Here is a 20,266-nt window from a genome sequence, read left to right as displayed (position 1 = left end):
CGAGAGAGTATGGAAAACTGAAATGAGAAAATGTTTGACTCAACATTAACACACTGCTTTGTAATAAAATGGACTGATATTACGTCTTTTTATTATTATTGCTTAAGAGTTGCAATGAAAAAAAAGATTGTTTCTTTCACTGTGAGCACTTGAAACATATTAGGATATATTTGGTTTACACACTTATAATGTATAATGATTTATTTTAGTCAAAGAAATTACTACATTTTTAGATTAATGTCACTACATTACTTATATTAAATAAAATAATTTTAAAATATGAATCATTATGAAATATTCTATATAATGCCTCTCTTGAAGACAAAAACTACACTGCTTTCTTTATCTGTGGGCACAAAAACTCATACATGGACTGCTTCATTTTGCCAATATGTCATCTCCAAATAAAAAAATAAATAAATTATATATACTACATAATTTTTGTTTGTTTGTTTGTTTAACAGGAAAAAAATCTGCGAACCATTTACAAACATTTAGAGCCATTATTATGTACGGCAGATTTTTAGTTCGGAGGAGCACACAAAGTCTGCCTGTAAATGTCCCTGACAATCGGCTTAAGTACCTCAGCCAATCAGAGTGACACGTGGAGAGCTGATCCCTCTTTGAGAGAAGTGTAAGGCCATGTTGTCACTGTTGGTTTTGTGAATTGACAGAAGCCTAATCCCCGGTGATTTCCTAGAGACGACAGGTCTGAGGAGGACACTCGTGTTTGTGTGTGCGTCTATATGCGTATATGTGCAGGTCTATGAGAGGACCCTCTGAGTGTAATCAAGAGAGTCCACATGCGAGTTTGTTCATTTTCCTCTTGGCCAGATTAACCAAACACTAAATCCCACGAGAGCAACAGGTGAGACACTCACACACACATGTCCATACACACACACACACACACACACACACACAGGAGCTTCATTGATTGTGTTTGCCTGTCCGACACTATAGTCTAAAAAGAGAGTGCACTCGAGGTTGAAGTGACAGAAATACAATATGGAAAGAGAAGGTCTATTTATATCTGAAATTTTGAAGTGCTACTTAAATATTAACAAAGAGAACTGTGATAAGCAACCTATCATATTCTTTCACAGTTCAGTACAGGAATTCAACAGAAAATCTCTGTTGAGATAAAGAAGTGTCAAAAAAAGTGTTTTGCTTCTTAATTAAACAATCACTTTCAGTCATTTACATCTGGGTCTGTCTTCACCTTTACTTGAAGAACTATGCTAATTCTCATATTTTTGCAAATACCAGCTTAATTAGTGGCATAAAAATGTAATTAGGTTATGACAGCTCCTTCCACAAACTCTTATAAAAAATTGGTAGTAGACACTGATTCATATCTTTGCAACTGCTACATTTATTACAAGTGCTACATTCTTTTGTATAAAATGTCACCTCTTTGTCTTGAAGTATCCTTTAATTTATTTAAAATCAACCTCACAAATCCGTCACTCAGTTTCAATGGCATTTAAATGGCAATAAAATACAGTACAACTAACACATAACTTACACATAACTATATATATATATATATATATATATATATATATATATAGTTCTCAGTCTCAATGAAGAAAAGACAGATATGTCACATGAGCTCACAAAATGGACATCTGATTATGGATTTTTGGATATAGTTTGCTATTCTTGATCTACATCATTTTTTTCTGCTGAGTTTTGTATTTGATTTATTTATTTATTTTTGTATTTTTTGGAAAAAGTTGGTCACTGAAACAAATTTAGGCTGTAGCTAAATTAATAAATGTATGCATAAAAAACAAAAACAACAAATACAAAGCAGAATAGTCTCAACTAAACTAATGAAAGTTAATCCTAATCGGACGCCTGTTATTTCATCAATGCATTTATCTTTTGATGACTCCCCGGACTTCCATACATTACCGCTCAGCTCTTTATTAACTACATTCATAACAGCCATAAGCGTCAAAATAAATACCTTACTATAAGTTAATTCGTGATCTCCCAGATTTGTTTTAAACTGCTTGAAAGTGAGTTGGTTTATCGTGCGAGAAGATAAAGCGCTTTGAAAGAGTAAAACTAACGGGCCCCAGTTTAAAATAAAGTCTCGCCTTTAGCTAACTCTCTTGTTAGTGTACATGTTAGTAGTTATCGAAATAACATGTGCTTGTCCATGAATTAACATGCGTTTGTCATGTTAGGGCTCTGTCAACTTCTTAACGGAGTCTTCTGTAACACTCTTCTCCATCGTGGACTCAGGAAATAACTGAGATTATTGTTTACTGGACACAATCACATAATTTCACAATATGCAAACACACACCACTGTCAGGTATCACTGATATCTACTTACTTCATGGTGTGTATGAAGTGCGCCCGATGAAGTTTGTCCTGCGTGACGGAAGGTGTTGAGCCGCCGGGGTGGACTTCGCCGCTTCACACTTATTAAAATCCACAAAAAAATCACCACCAAGAAAAAGCGTCGTTTTCTAAACGCGTGTTTTTCTAATGAAGTGTTTCAGATGGCGAGGTTACAGAGCTCGGTGTCGGTCGTCCACGGTGAGGAATGATTAAGCCGTTATCGCGACTGATGATGTTGAGCTGCGAGCGAGCCTCAGCCTCTCTCTCTCTCTCTCTCTCTCTCTCTCTCTCTCTCTCTCTCTCTCTCTCTCTCTCTCTCTCTCACGCAGGACGAATAATCGGGTTTACTCTTGAAGGGGGACGGGCTTAGATCACTCGAGTGCTTTGATGAAGGAAGCGCAATACTAATGCACTTGTATCTCCTACCTGATAAAGTGAAACCACACCTTTAAGGTGACTGAGAAGTACCAGGGATGACTGAAGCTTGTCAGATGCGCACAGTCGCACTTTTAGCTTTTTGATTTTATTTATATATCTGATTTTAGAGTATAATAGTATATAAAAAACGTTATCCTATACGCACACACATGTTGGTGCAGCTATCATTATGAGGACTCTCCACAGACATAATGATTTTTATACTGTACAAACTATAGATTCTATCCCCTAACCCTAAGCATCACAAAAAAAAAAACTTTCTGCATTTTTACATTTTCAATAAAACATAATTTAGTATGTTTTTTAAGCTATTTGAATTATGGGGACACTAGAAATTTCCTTATAAACCAAATTTTTAGCATAATATCCTTGTAATTACCAGTTTGTAACCTAAAAAAAGTCCCCGTAAACCACTTAAACCTGCCACCCCCCCCCCCCCCCCCCCACACACACACACATTGGTGCAGCTATCATTATGAGGAATCTACATAGACATAATGATTTTTATACTGTACAAACTATAGATTCTATCCCCTAACCCTAACCCTAAACAAAACCCTCACAAAAAACTTTCTGCATTTTTACATTTTCAATAAATCATAGTTTAGTATGTTTTTTTTAAGCGATTTGTATATATATATATATATATATATATATATATATATATATATATATATATATATATAGGTTATTATTTCTTTAATTGTTGTTGTTGTTGGTTGTTAAACTTAAAATTTATTTTCTAACAACAATAAAATACCTAGTTTGTACAGTATCTAGTTAAAATAGCCTATAACTTGTTTATAACTTGTTCATAAAGAATGCTATAAACATAAAATAGCCTATAACTTGTTTAGGGTACAAAATTGTACTCTAAGGCCGTATTCTTTACCTTTAAAGGTACATTTGATATATTTTGTTCCTCTGTACCTGCACATTATCACATTATCTAAGAGTGAAGACTTTAAAATGACAAAATAACAGCAAAACATCAAAGATAAAAGTATTCATATGCATAAAAATGGCCCATTTTATAATAATCACCTTTTTCTCTTTTTTGCTAAGTGCTTTCTCCTACCCTAAGAAGAAAATCTCTCTACCTTTCATTCAAAAGGGTTTCCTTATTACTGGAATATACTACAAAAGATGAGTAAATCACGCAACACTAATATATATATATATATATATATATATATATATATATATATATATATATATATATATATATATATATATATATATAATAAACTTGACATGGACAGTAGATTTTAAATTAAAGTGTTATTTGTTGTGTCTTTGTGCAAGATGACTATATAGGGAAATACTTGTTAGCTTTTAATTTTTTGTTATACTTCTGTAATGTTGTAGTTTTGGGGGTTACCATCATAGTGATGGGTAAATTTTGAACATACTACATATTGCTTTCTCCATTAAGCAATTGCTATGTTAATAAAAGCATAGTGCCCAAGTGGCACTCAAATGTGCCCCAACAGCACATGTTTAGCATGGATAACATAGCTATTGTCACTAGTTTGCATATCACTGAAAGAGTTTCATTTGAGTTATTTAGACATGTCACATTTTGTAGGGTTTACTTGATTCAGTAAGGCTTCTTCTACTTAAAGTATTTAAGCTGAAATTACATGGTGATTTTAATTTAAGGAAACTCATTTCAAACATGTGGAACCACGGTCCATGATTGAATCAAGTTCAGCCAAAGAGTTATTTTTTGAGTGCAGTTCTATCATATGATGAAATGATTCATACGCATCCAGATGAGCAGATGAGAATTTATACAGAGAGACACCTTGGTTACAATCACAAAACCTCCCCATTCCAATGACCAACACCTTAAGAATATTTAGAAATAATAATTCAATCCATGTTTGATGCTTGATATAGGAATAGAAACTACACTGTGTAACAAATGTTTTTTTTTTTTTTTTTTTTTTTTTTTTTGGTTCCTGGGTAGTAAGTGTTATTTCCTAATTCCTTATGCCTCCAAAGTATAGAAAATGGCTATTTTTCCCCACAGACTTTGCTTTTGTGACCAGGACAGTGATATTTTGAAATTTACCTATTTCCAATGAGAAAACGGGCGAATTTGTGTCTTTTCATTCACATAAATTCAGAAAAAAACAACATATGAATCCAATTTAACATGTATTTATACTAAAGTAATACAAAATTGACTACAAAAGATTTAGAAGTGAGTAGTTTTTGAGATTTACGATTATACTGTAAATCACTTTCACGAATCAGCCCCTAAATGTAGTCTCCCATCATGTTCTCATTATACTGTCCTTGTTAGCTGCGTTCAAAGTCCAGTATATCCTGATGGAAGCGCTCGCCTTGCTCCTCCGGGTACGCTCCCATGTTCTCCTTGAATTTATCAAGATGAGCATCAAGGATATGGACTTTGAGGGATTTCAGAGGTGGAGCTGAGGAGAGAACCCCATACTACCCCAACCAAAAAGACCTCAACGACTTGATTAGAGATCTTGGTCTCACCAAGTCCAATGCCGAGCTTTTGACGTCTAGGCTCAAGCAGTGGAACTTGTTGAATGAAAGTGTGCAAGTCGCAGATCAGAGGAAGCTTTTTCCAGCTTCTTCACCCGTCAAGATTGGCTCTGCTTCTGCCACAATGTGACCAGTCTGTTCGAGGCAATCGGAATCGCCTGTAACCAGAATGAGTGGCACCTCTTCATTGACAGCTCATCCAGGAGCCTCAAAGCCATGCTGCTCCATAATGGTAACAAGTACCCATCTCTTCTCCTGGCTCATTCAGTGCACCTCAAAGAGGATTACAACAGCATCAAGACATTGCTGGATGCCTTGAAGTATGATGAGTATGGCTGGGAGGTCATAGGAGACTTCAAAATGGTGGCATTCCTGATGGGTCTCCAAGGCAGTTTTACCAAGTTTCCCTGCTATCTTTGCCTTTGGGACAGCAGGGACACCAAGCCGCACTACCACAGGCAGGACTGGCCTCAGCGGACCAAGTTCTCTGTGGGGAGGAACAACGTCAAGTGGGAGCCACTGGTGGACCCCCGGAAGATGCTGATGCCACCACTGCACATCAAATTGGGCCTTATGAAACAATTTGTCAGAGCTCTAGATAAGGAGTCGGCAGCCTTCAAGTACCTTCAAGTCTTCTTCCCTTAGCTGTCTGAGGCAAAGGTCAAAGCCGGTGTCTTCGTCAGACCACAGATAAAGAAGATCCTGGAGTGCAATGAATTCCCCAAGAAGCTCACTAGTAAGGAGAAAGCGGCTTGGAACAGCTTTGTCGCAGTGGTTCGGGGCTATCAGGGCAAACACAAGGCCGAAAACTATGTGGAGCTGGTTGAGACTCTGGTGAAGAACTATGGCACAATGGGCTGTAGGATGTCCCTCAAAGTCCACATCCTTGATGCTCATCTTGATAAATTTAAGAAGAACATGGGCCCGTACTCGGAGGATTAAGGCGAGCACTTCCATCAGGATATACTGGACTACCAAGGACAGTATAACGAGAACATGATGGGAGACTACATTTGGGGGCTGATTCGTGAAAGTGATTTACAGTATAATCGTAAATCTCGAAAAACTACTCACTTCTAAATCTTTTGTAGTCATTTTTGTATAATTTTAGTATAAATACATGTTAATTTGGATTCATATGTTGTTTTTTTCTGACTTTATGTGAACGAAAGACACAAATTCGCCCATTTTCTCATTGGAAATTTCAAAATATCACTGTCCAGGTCACAAAAGCAAAGTTTGTAGGGAATAATAGCCATTTTATATACTTTTGAGGCATAAGCAATTAGGATATAACACTTACTATCCAGGAACAAAAAATGTGTTACATAGTGCTATCATTTTGCTGTTGTTTCAGTTCCCCATTTTGACTTCCAAATCTGACATCTGCTTACGAATTTCTTCATGTAGATATTCCATCACTCTACAAAACTCTTGCCTTAAAATCAACCTTAAGTGCCACTAGAGTCACTGTCAGACAACCAGAGGTAGAGGTAAAACATGAAATCAGTTAATGAATTAAACAAACCTGCTAATCTGCCTGACAGACTGTAACTAGACCCAGTGGTGTCAGCTTGTGTGTGATCCCACTTCTGGGTCACAAAACACTGTAATCTTGAATTTCATTTTTATTGGTAATTTCAATATCCAGATCAATACAGCTTTGGTTCCACCAGCTATGCGATACCACGTGCTATGTTTCATCAGATTCTCTGATTCACCACGTTTTTGTGTTGACAGTTCCTCACATTTTGACAGTCTACTGTACAAGCCAATGAAAATGTCTTCAGTGTCATGAAAAGAGCACAGAGGGCCACAATGTCATTTTTATTAACCTTTATATATGTACAGTTGCAAAAGCATAATCTATTTATCATTCAATACTTACCACGTTCACAGTTCCTTCAGTTATTCTGGATCCAGCTTGGAGTTTGCCTTGGTTTCACCAGGAAGGCCCTTTTAGGTTTCAGTGAGCGGTTTTGGTTGTCTAGTTGGCACCTAGTGACACAAAGAGAGAGAGAAAAATTATTCCTGTGTTAATAGCCATATCTAGGCACAGCATTCATGATGCACTACATGGCTGGGGGAACTACAAAAGGAATAAATAAATATATAAACAATGTTATTGAGTTGCCACTTGCATATTCATGTGCTAGGTAAACTAGATAAACAACAGGAAGAGGAACAGAAACAACAGTAACTACAGCAACTATACTGTATATCATTTATGTTGCCCTAGTTGACTTCTGCATAAGCCATTTGCCACTTTAACTACAAATAATCCTTTGCTCTATATGTCTTGTTTCTCTTATTAAGAAAATAGCCATCATTACAAATATTTACACACACTTTGCACAAATTTTCCCTGCTATTTCCAACCATTTTCCTTCGCTCTCCCTGTTTTTCTTCTCTGCCTGGTTCTTACAATTATTTGGGCCTTTTTTTTTACTATCAGGTTCTGCCTCCAATCTTCAAAGACTATTGTGGTCATGTTAAAACTTTTACATATTTGTTCCTTCCTAGACACACTATTTATATACATACAGGTGCATCTCAATAAATTAGAATGTCGTGGAAAAGTTCATTTATTTCAATAATTCAACTCAAATTGTGAAACTCGTGTATTAAATAAATTCAATGCACACAGACTGAAGTAGTTTAAGTCTTTGGTTCTTTTAATTGTGATGATTTTGGCTCACATTTAACAAAAACCCACCAATTCACTATCTCAAAAAATTAGAATATGGTGACATGCCAATCAGCTAATCAGCTCAAAACACCTGCAAAGGTTTCCTGAGCCTTCAAAATGGTCTCTCAGTTTGGTTCACTAGGCTACACAATCATGGGGAAGACTGCTGATCTGACAGTTGTCCAGAAGACAATCATTGACACCCTTCACAAGGAGGGTAAGCCACAAACATTCATTGCCAAAGAAGCTGGCTGTTCACAGAGTGCTGTATCCAAGCATGTTAACAGAAAGTTGAGTGGAAGGAAAAAGTGTGGAAGAAAAAGATGCACAACCAACCGAGAGAACCACAGCCGTATGAGGATTGTCAAGCAAAATCGATTCAAGAATTTGGGTGAACTTCACAAGGAATGGACTGAGGCTGGGGTCAAGGCATCAAGAGCCACCACACACAGACGTGTCAAGGAATTTGGCTACAGTTGTCGTATTCCTCTTGTTAAGCCACTCCTGAACCACAGACAACATCAGAGGCGTCTTACCTGGGCTAAGGAGAAGAAGAACTGGACTGTTGCCCAGTGTTCCAAAGTCCTCTTTTCAGATGAGAGCAAGTTTTGTATTTCATTTGGAAACCAAGGTCCTAGAGTCTGGAGGAAGGGTGGAGAAGCTCATAGCCCAAGTTGCTTGAAGTCCAGTGTTAAGTTTCCACAGTCCGTGATGATTTGGGGTGCAATGTCATCTGCTGGTGTTGGTCCATTGTGTTTTTTGAAAACCAAAGTCACTGCACCCGTTTACCAAGAAATTTTGGAGCACTTCAGGCTTCCTTCTGCTGACCAGCTTTTTAAAGATACTGATTTCATTTTCCAGCAGGATTTGGCACCTGCCCACACTGCCAAAAGCACCAAAAGTTGGTTAAATAACCATGGTGTTGGTGTGCTTGACTGGCCAGCAAACTCACCAGACCTGAACCCCATAGAGACTCTATGGGGTATTGTCAAGAGGAAAATGAGAAACAAGAGACCAAAAAATGCAGATGAGCTGAAGGCCACTGTCAAAGAAACCTGGGCTTCCATACCACCTCAGCAGTGCCACAAACTGATCACCTCCATGCCACGCCGAATTGAGGCAGTAATTAAAGCAAAAGGAGCCCCTACCAAGTATTGAGTACATATACAGTAAATGAACATACTTTCCAGAAGGCCAACAATTCACTAAAAATGTTTTTTTTATTGGTCTTATGATGTATTCTAATTTTTTGAGATACTGAATTGGTGGGTTTTTATTAAATGTGAGCCAAAATCATCACAATTAAAAGAACCAAAGACTTAAACTACTTCATTCTGTGTGCACTGAATTTATTTAATACACGAGTTTCACAATTTGAGTTGAATTACTGAAATAAATGAACTTTTCCACGACATTCTAATTTATTGAGATGCACCTGTATGTAGTAAGCAATTTGGTATTTTACTTCTAACAGCAATATAGGATTATTTCAGAAATATAGGATACAATGCAACCAACGAGCTGGATATTTTCACTAAATCAGTTTATTCTGCTATGCATTTTGCTTCATAACTAAGGGGACGTATAAAGATGTTTTCTCAAGAAAAGTTGACTAATGAGATATTGTTAAGATTACTTATAATTTGGCCTATTATTTACATATTCCCAAAAGGCACCTTATTGAAATATCTCCAAATGGGATTTCTGTCAATGATTACTTAGAATTAATGATGTATTATAATTTACAAACACTCATACATAAGCACATATTTGCAAATGCATTCTAAATCATTGATGTGTGGTTGTTACAAAATAAACAAAAATGGAGAGATAGTGAGTCATTTTACCTTAGATGTTATAAAAGCTTAATAACACTTATTACAGTTACTTATTAAGTAACTAATGAAAATTGACCGTAATATATATATATATATAATAGATATACGTATATATAAATAATTTATTAGGAGTTGCCAACATAAGAAACCATAATGTTCTGTATTGTTAAATGGTCATCAGGCTTTATTATATGATATATAAATTTAATCTAACTGTAGACCTTATTCATGCTAGCACCATCTTTGATTTTTAATGGGAATGACAACGAGGCTTTGAGGGATAGACTTACCATCTCTTCAATGGCATGAACGGTATAAAGCTGTATAAAACGCCTATATCACATCTGATTTTCCACAACTCATGCTCTCTGGAGTTCTTTGTATACTGGATGTTCTTGGACAGATATTTTTTTCATTGTTTTGTCTGCGGAATGATCCAAAAACACTTTAAACTGCAGTTCATCCCATTGAAGAGAATGTACATCTATCCCTCACAGCCTCATTGTCATTCCCATTAAAAAATCAAAGATGACACTGCTGTGAATAAGGTCTATTATAGTTTATTTTTGCTGTGTTGTGACATAAATCACAAATTATGGCATTTTATGTATTTGATTATTATAAGTGTAATTATAAAGCATTTAAAACAAGTGACTTGAAAAACTCACTATTTAGCAAGTATTGCATGAAGTCACCCTTTTTATTCATGTTGTTATAACAATGATTTATAATGCATTTGTAAATGACTTATTAGTCATTATTGAACCCCTTTGTAAACACTTAACAAAGGGAACACTAACGTATGGGTCCAAATTAAACCTGCTTGCTGTTACTTTCGGATCAACAACATGATTTCCAATTACTTCAAAACAGCGTAGAAAGTGTTCAGTAACTATTATGTCATTTTGTGCACACATTCGAGAGGCTTTTCAGTAAAAGTTAATTTTGAGGTTTTGGCCTCATCTGTTCATTTTCGCAATGAGCAGCTGTAAGGAGATGGAAGATAAATACACAATGTTAGTGGCTGACAACAATCCCTCCTACGTTGTTTTCTTTTCAGGAGCCCGGTAGTTACCCACATGTGTTTTATTATCTTCAGTCAGACATAAGTAGTGTTCGGGGAGGAAGGAGGGACAAGGCCTCTATTTCGTTTTATTTTAAGAGCACGATAAACATCAACACATTTTCTTTGGCAAACAGGAACAAGCAAGGCCGTTTGTGTATGTATGTGTGCAAGTGTGCATGTGCAATCTGTTGCTGATCGTGCTTGTGAAAACACAATCTGGCTGTCACTGCTGATAACATTGTCAAGTGCTCAAACAGCAGCACTGAGCTTTCACAGTGCAAGAGATCACAGGGGATGAGTCTGGTCTCCGAAGTCTGGCCAGATCAGACGTAGATTTGACTCTTTCCCTCCTCATTATCTCAGTTTATCTCACTCCTCCCCTCTGCTTCTCTCTCTGCCACCTTTAATTTAACTAATTTCCTCTCTTCCCTCACCTTAACTTTGAAGTATTGGACAGGCAGACAGACAGAAGGAAAGAAAAACAGACTTACTGTACTAACTGGGGTATATATACAGCACACAGAGTTATGTAAGAGTCTAGAAATGGCTTTAAAGGGCTACGAAATGGCTCTTTTGTTTCTGCTTCAGTGCACTATGTATTTGTCCTTCTTTTTTTTTTTTTTTCTTTTCTGTTTTTGAAATTGAAACCAACATATAATGAAACACCCGAGAGCATAATGATAATTTATGCTTAACAAATTCCAAACTGTACATTAGACGGGTCTCTTTGCACCTTTAATACTAGCATTCATTAAGTTCTAAAAGATCCTGCAAGCTAACTAATCAATTTGATTGATGCAAATACAGCAGAAATATGGTTTTCAATAGAAACATAATTCATGCAAGAATACATTACCTATCCCTTCTGACCCTTCACAGTCCTTATCTATAGCAAGTTTCTATCTCAGAAACTTTCTATGAACCTCAAAGTAATAAAGAAAAGTTCAACTTTCACTTTCCAAGTGTACATTTAACTTCTAAAAAGTGCATAGCTGATGCAATCATCATGGTTTGAGCCTTCTATTCATGGCATTTAAATAGCACCTGAGCACGCTAACACATATTGTGGTTGGAAGAAAACTGGTAGTGAAGTGTTGACTCGTGTGGGGACAAATTTGGTAATTTGCATGTTCTGTTGGGCAAACAGCGCATGAACGCTACACCTTTGATTCATTATAGATGAACCACTAGCAGCACAACACGGTTAAGCCTTTGTGCAGAATGCTGCTGCTCTGGTTTCAGTATTAAAGCTGTGTGCTGGAAAAAGCCACCCCAGTTCCAGTTACCCTGCACTCTACTGAAGTTTTTATGTCCCCTGTCAATACACCTGTACTCTGTCCCACTTGCTAATGGAGGCCTAAATCAGAGTTAGTGTCAAATGGCAGTAAAAGTTGAAAACTATATTTGTTTAAGTTTCGTACTTGTATAAGCATGGCTTAAAGGGCATTTTCTCAGAAGACATCTCTGTCTCTGACATAAATGTGTAACTGTAATGCACACTCATTCCAGCAGGGGCACACTAAGGCCTTCTGTCCATCAAAGATAAAAAAAACTATAGTATAACTGAAAGGTAAATGACTTAACATATGCTATATGCATTATAAAGCCTATGTAAGCATGTAAAAAAATAAATAAAAAATAGTTCACACATAAATGAAATATCGTTCCAAACCTGTATGACTTTCTTTTTTCCATTGAACACAAAGGAAGATGACAGCATTGTCAGGACTGAAAAACCTTTAATGCATCTTTTTTTCCAATGAAAGTGAAATGTGTTTGGAACAACATAAGGGTGAGTAAATTACCAATTATATATATATATATATATATATATATATATATATATATATATATATATACAGACATGCAAATATCTCAATTAACCAGTAAGAATGCTGGTACATACTGTCTGTCACACATGAGAGTCCAACTGTCTCCTTTTATTTCTGTATTCACATTTCTGAAATAGACAGGTCCTGCTGCATCCCGAATTCCTAAGTTAGATGGATCACTGTTGTGTCTTTGTATATGTCACCCTTCAGCTCAACGTTCCCTTTGTCTAATACTAAAAGCTGGAAAAATAAAAAATACACCTATAATTATTTTTTCTCCTTTGAAAGGCTGGAAACTAATTTACTCATAACCTCGGCAAAACTTGCACAGTTATTTCATTGTTTCAACACTTTTTTTCAGGACGGGGGCAATAAAAAAGATGCCAACATCACATTTTTCTGTCTCCAGACTCAGAGTGCCAACCGGTGTTTCCTGAGCTAGTGCAGATGTCGGGCCGTAACAGATGTTGGGCATTATGGACAGGCAATAGAAAAATCTTACTGTATTTTCTGATATTTATGCCTAACTGGCCATATAATAGTTGCTGCACCAGACAGTCTACATTTTCTGTGCATGGGTGTGGGGTTAAGTAACAATAAAATAATTTGTAATGTATAAGGGTTTAAGGGTTTGTTTTTTGTACAAAATCTAATTGGACCAGGACTGCTGTTTTGTTTTACCTGAGACTTAAAATGAAAAGGCCCACTCTGTGCGACAGACACTGCATAACTGACTTGCTCTTAGAACCACATCACAATGAAAAGGTTGTGCTTTTATAACAAGCCTTAAGTATCAATTCACAAAGCTCTGACAACTTAAATAAGGGTTTCTCAATTGGTGTGTTGCGACCCAATAACTGTTTGCAGGTTTGCTCTGATAGGTTCATAGATATCAGAGAAACAATTCTTAATACAAATATGAAATAAAATTGACTACAAAAAGGTTGCTTGTTTGGCGCCATTTGGTCAAAGCTAGCCAACATTGACAGGTCCTCATCCTTGAAACTGAACAATTAAGCAAAGTAAAAAAATAAATAAAAAAAAAAAACGACCCATAGTACATGAAATTCAGGTTCACTTGCAACAAGGATAAACATGGTTTGTTCCAGCTACAATGTGTTCTGTATAGTACATTACTGGCTTAATAAATATGACAAAAAATAAATACATTAAAATATATATAAAAATAAATACATACACAAATAAGTAACACATTTCTATGTTTCAATTTAAAGACATTTTGTTTACTATTATATGATAAATAATCTTGGTACTGAGTTGGGGCATAAACTCTGGTTCCAGGAGCAAAACCAGTTGAGATTTACAAATGTGAAGTTTTATACGGTAAAAAACTGGTGACTTTTTAAATGAGCCATTTCAATGTCATTTAAAAAAAAAATTATTGGATCACACATCCTCATTATGTTTGCAGGAAAAGTCAACAATTTCCTATCCAGACAATATTTAACACAGAGGTGGAAAGTAACAAATTACAACTACTCTCATTACAGTACTTGAGTACATTTCTCAAAAAGTTCTACTTTTTTAAGTATAAATAAATAATAGTAATTTTACTTTTACTTGAGTTGATTACAAATGAAGTATTCAACTTCGCTACAATTATTTTTCACCACAATTACAAAGTACAAAAAAAGAAAATTTCAGAATTTTTGGGAAGTTTTTTGGGAAGACGAAATCGGCAAGTTATAAGCACTAAATCTGTTTATAAACTAAAACGCACTGTGTGCAGCACGACGGGAGCCCACAGGGCACAGCATTATGAGCACAGCAGCTTGCATAAACTGCCGCCGGTGTCTTCTCTTCTCTAGCTTCTTCAAGACTTTCTGCCCTGTCACTATACAAAAACTGTAATACTGTGATTTTCTTCATATTTCATTTTATTCTGGAAAGGGGCTGTTCATTCAGGTACGAGGGAACCATCTGAACACGTTTAACAACTGATCAAACTTCACTTGTTTTTAAGGTAGGCAATGTTTTAACTGTGTCAAACATTAACACAATGTAGTTTGACACATATGTAGGGATATCTTGTTTACTTGCTACTATATGTCTAAAACAAACTTTTTAAAAACGGGGACTCGGTGCAAAAATGCCACCGAAATTGACAAAATATCACTGAAATTCAAAATAGGGGCAAAAAATGCCCACGCAACGAGTTCCCATGTTTTATTAATAATATTTGATACAGTTACAGTTATAAACATTGTGATCTTCTTTTGACTTTTCACTGAACATTATTTTTTTCCCCGCCATCCGGTTCCTCGCACCATCGCACGCACAGACGGGCTCTCCGCTTATCAATCCGCATCAGTTTGGTATTGTACTCCCACTTTCAATTCCGTAACCATTTGCCCCTCTAGTTCAAAATTAACTGTTCTAGCGGGTAACACTCTCGCTCACGATGCTGTACTGTACTTCCCTGCCCTGTACTGCTCTAGCGGGTGAAAAGCCTCACCCGCTAGAGGCCAAAAATACACAAGGTATGGATGTTATATTAAGAATGTATGAGAAATCACAAAGCATAATGTATCTAAATGCTACAATTTACGTAATAATATCTCAATATGTTAAATAAAAATAATGTTAATTAAGACTTTATTATTACAACTGAAATACAATAATACATATACAGAACAGCCACTTTTAGTGTTTGAATCAATCGTATCTCTCACTAAACACTGTGTGAAATGTTTATTTTTGCCTTATTTTATTCAGTTGGCATGTAGGAGTTGATAACAGTTTGCTTAATAGTCTCATTCCATATCTGGATAATTGCTGCAATATCATAGAGGATACATTTCCTACTCTATGATATTGCATTATATTAGTTTTTTTACAGTATACTTGGACACTTGGGCATACATGAATGAGAATAAACCTGAAATAGGAATGTGTTTCAGTCACAAAGCACATCATATAGTTTAGAGACGATTTAGAGTCATTGAGAATGTTACAAATGGCTATTTCTATGTAAATACATGTTGTTTTCTTAAAATGTTCTGTTTGTCCAAGAATCCTTTTGCAGCAATGCAGATCTTTGGCATTAAGAAGCTGCTAGTTTAGGACCTGTAAGGAGTCTGTTTCTCAAACTAGAGACTGTGATTTACTTGTCTTTTTGTTGTGCATCTGGGCTGTCCACTTCCCTCTCTATCCTGGTTAGAGGTTTTCAAAACAGTAATGCATGGAATAGCCTTCATCGCTCTAAAACAATAGACTTTAGGAGAAAAAAGAAATGTGTTTCTTTTTTGCCTATTTTTAAAACCAAAATTTGACTTGCAAGTGTAAAGCAACTTGTAAGAACTCAATACCTCAGCAAATGGGGAAAAATCAACAACTGTATTGTGATTTCCACATGGTAGCTCAACCATTTTCAATTGTTCCAATAATAAGAAAATGTTCTTGAGTACCAAATTGGCATTTTAGAATGCTTTTGTAAGGAATAGGTGACACCGTATATGTTTGCCATCACGGGTAAAGAAAAAAATTAATAAATTCCACTTAAAACTGTTTTTTCAAACCATAATAATAATTTGCAATTAATGATTTTGGCAGTATTTTTGTCAATTTAATGCATCCTTGGTGAAAGGAAGCATCAGTTTCTTTCAAAAACAAAAATGTCTTTGTGTTCTAAAAATTGAAGCGTATATATACTACATAGAATATAATTTACATAAAGTAACTTGTAACATAATTACTTGAGTAGTTTTTCGGCAAACTACTTATTTACTCTTACTTGAGTCATTATATTTCTAAGTACTTCTACTTAGTGAATTTCAAGTGAATTATTTCTTCAGTAGCAGTACTTTTACTTAATAAAAGCATGTCAGAAAACTGCTCGCCCACAGATGCCTACAGAAGCTTCACACTGGAGAATACAGAAGCATAGGAGCGCAGCGCACCGACTCTTGGTGCTGGGTGTACACATACCAGCGGAGAGCTGCTCTGTTGAACGGATGCCGTCTAAACCTCTTTGTGCCTTCAGTAGCACCCCAGACTCATTCTTATTCAAACAAGATGAGACTGGAGGCAGGCAACAGAGATTAGCCAGAGATCAAAAGGCGGTGAAGCACTTGTGTTTTGTAGATTCAGAAGGGTCCCATCCAACATGTAAGATCCATGGAGGAATGGAGCGCTGCACAGATGCCACCCTCTCCAAGGGGCAGAGAGTAGTAAGATATGAGAGAGAGAGAGAGAGAGAGAGAGAGAGAGAGAGACAATAAAGAAAGAACTGATTAACGACAGAGGGCCAAGACTACAGCCCCAATGTGAAATATTGGAATTAGATTATGAAAAAGAGAAAGGGTGAAAAGAGAGAAGAAAGAAAAAACTAAGCCGTTACCGCAAGCAATTGTAGCAGAACAAAGACTATTCTCCCTTTTTTCACTGCTGGAGAGATGTAACTGCTTCCATGTGTTTAATATGTCACCGTTTGCTGTAAATTTGTTTTAAATATGAAATACTCCTCAGACAGACAATAATTTAGAGTCGTGTAACCTAAGAACATAGCATCTGGATCTGCAATATGCAACATAAGGATGGTAACTACTGTGACGCCTGCGTGCCAACTGTGATTAATATAAATAAATGTGGGGGATACATTCCATAGACTCCGTATATGTTTCGTAGTTAATGCAGGCTTAATAGCTGCATCAGTACGCAAACAGGTTCGTCTTTGTCTCTCACTTACCGGCAAGTAGTGGTACTTCAGTTCTCAGCTAAAGCCAGATCACTCATGCTTGTAGACACTGTGATAAATAAGAAGAAAACCACACAAGGCAGATTGCCATATTTGTGTAATTTCCAGTTAATTTGGGGCTATTATGGATTTTGCAAATAACGTGAGCCTACGGGAGTTAGGAGAAGGGGACTAGCAATAGGCAAATACACACACACACACAAACAGACAAACTGAATCCTGACATAGCCACTGGCGAATAGACATAGAAGTGTTCAAACAGAAAAGGGTGCCTCCTCTACAAAGTGCACCACCTTTGCTGCAAGAAAACAACACTCTTTTCCAACCACAATGCAGATCAAAGATTCGTATTTATTTATTTATTTTGGCAGTGAGAAAGTTTTTCAAACGACAAACATGGGAGCTTTGGTAAACTGGGTCAGAGCTGCCTTGGCTGTCTCCAATGAGGTGGGTTGGTGGGGGTGCAGAATGTCACACCCTGAACACCCAAGAAGAGAGGGAGCATAAAGCTTGTGAGAGATGCTTCCTTAAAAATATGCTGCCTCAGAAATATTGTTCTCAGAATGTATATATACTATCCTAGAGGAAGAAGCCAAAGTAATTGGGATTTTATTGTCAAAGGACCGAATTAATGTCAAAACTAAGTTCAGTTACATTGTTGTGTCTTGAACAGGGGCGTAACTAGAGGGAGGGCAGTTTGGGCAGCCGGCAGCTGCCCTAGGGCCCGGGGTGAGAGGTGGCCTGCAACGGTCAACCAAAAGAAACCATTCAAATGACAGTGGACCCGAGGGTTGATGAAAAACGAACAAGGACCCCCAATGTGTTATATTTTGCATCTCTTTTTGCCTTTCGGACATATTGTTTTCAGAATAATATAGCCATTCATCTTTATTAATAAAAATAAGGAAAACAATATTATAAAATGTGTTTTTCGAAGTTTCTTTGATTTCAAACTCTCCCTACAGTTCCCCCAAGCTCTAAAGTTCTCATTTGCAAACTGTTCATATTGTTCACGTTGGTCCTGCTAGCATAAGCTCACCAATTCCCTTGTTATTTCAAACTTAAACTAGCAATGTCAAACTTGTACTAAGTCCAGAGTGATACAAATTGATATTGATTATGTCATGGTGACTTGCTCCAAAGTGAGGAGAATCTAATACAAACACTGTGCGGAGGCTAGGTAGTTTCCCCCATGCTTCACTTCCAACCAAGCAAATAGTTGCTGGATTCAATTACTCTAAACAGGAGTAATAATGAAGTCTGACTTTGAGGAATTAGGTCAACATAAAGCACCACATAATTTTAGTGTCCTGCCTCTGATATATTTTAGAATATGTCTATCCCTTACTGTACTTAAACAATAAGAACAAATCATTATGTGGATTTTAAGTTTTTGTTTTGCCTGAAATGACTGTTTCAGACCCCCAAACTTCACAGCTCATTCTGAATTCTTAAGTCCTTTCCTACAAAAGATAAAAGAAAAAAAATATACTTTTTTGGTGCAGACAGTCAGCACACACTGTGCCTGGTCACTGTGCAGCTCTCGATTTTTCCACAGACACATTGTTTCGGCTCATCACAAGAGGGGAAGGAGGAAGAGAAGAGCTTGAAAGGAAAAACTCACCGGTGCCGATCTTGTGCTTCCCCAGGAAGTCACACCCTGCAGGTCCAGCTGTAGGCCAGGTTAATCAAACCATTTCAAAACTTAATAAAAAAAAATAATAAATAAATAAATAAATAAAAAGAAGAAAAATCAAAACCAAACAAATGCCCTGCATTAATATAGCCAGACCAGCTGGCTTTGAACGAAAACCCTGATCTGGGTTGTGTTGCCCTGCAAACTCTCTTGGATCTGAAACGGTTGCTATGCGTACCCACAGAAATGAGACACTTGCTCCCTAACCCCCCACCCCACCCCCCACCCCCCACCCCACACACACACACACACACACACACACACACCCCCATGGGAAAAGGTCTATCGTAACATTTGTGTTCCCGTTGCAAAAGTATTTGCCAGTGTCTGATCTCCACCTGTTCCTGTCTCTCCAGTCGTGGAGGTATATTTAGGTTTTAGAGATATCAGTGGCACCCAGACCTTTATCGTTGCTGGAATGGCAGTCCAGGATTGCTGTCCCCTGCTGTCATGAAGAAAATAATATAAAACAAATTCTATCTATCTATCTATCTATCTATCTATCTATCTATCTATCTATCTATCTATCTAGTGGTGTAAAACCATACTGTCCATTCCTGTATGTGGCATTAATTAGCTGTATCTCTTTACAGTTCAAACTCACACAAATACACATTATACTGTCAGGGTCACAACATGAATTTTCAAGCTGAATTTATAACAATCTAATTTTAAATGATATTTTAACTGAAATAGCACAACTACAGGGAAGACAGCCATTTACGGCTTCAAACATTTATTCCCAGGAGGTCACAGAATTCCATTCTCTCTGTGACATCACATTTGTATTGACTCTGTTTACAATATCCTGGGGATATCTGACCTTTAATGGGAATGGGTTTTGATTTGATGGAATTTGAGTTCATCATATATAGCTACAATATCTTTATGGGAGTTGGGACACAAAAAAATATGGCATAAAGCAGTAAAGGTGTGTGCTTACTGTAAAAAAACAAAACAAAAAAAAAACAAAAAAAAAAAAAAAAAAAAAAACACTGAAACAGGATGTACAGTAGCCTGGGTCAGTCACAAGGGAGGAGGAAACTGTTGAGGATAAATACGAGTAATTATCCCTTTATGTACTGAGCACTTTATAACATTATAAAATGTAC

The 20,266-nt window shown here is 36.7% G+C and overlaps 1 protein-coding gene across 9 annotated transcripts in view; it reads right to left on the bottom strand.

The window, feature by feature from the left end:
• LOC127432849 (myocyte-specific enhancer factor 2C-like) overlaps positions 1 to 19,275 on the bottom strand; it is a 103,036-nt gene extending 83,761 nt beyond the window's left edge. For 8 of the 9 annotated variants that reach the window (XM_051684305.1, XM_051684350.1, XM_051684333.1 and 5 more), the window contains exon 1: positions 2,351 to 2,617. The gene's annotated coding sequence lies outside the window, so the exon portion shown is untranslated. Of the gene's footprint in view, positions 1 to 2,350; positions 2,618 to 7,204; positions 7,315 to 19,082 lie in introns of those variants that run through there. The other variant, XM_051684314.1, reaches the window with a different exon arrangement.
• Between the last annotated feature and the right edge of the window lie 991 nt (positions 19,276 to 20,266).

The sequence above is a fragment of the Myxocyprinus asiaticus genome, chromosome 4 (assembly GCF_019703515.2).
Source record: "Myxocyprinus asiaticus isolate MX2 ecotype Aquarium Trade chromosome 4, UBuf_Myxa_2, whole genome shotgun sequence".
NCBI classification, from domain to species: Eukaryota; Metazoa; Chordata; class Actinopteri; order Cypriniformes; family Catostomidae; genus Myxocyprinus; species Myxocyprinus asiaticus.
This window is presented reverse-complemented; position numbering and strand designations above follow the sequence as displayed.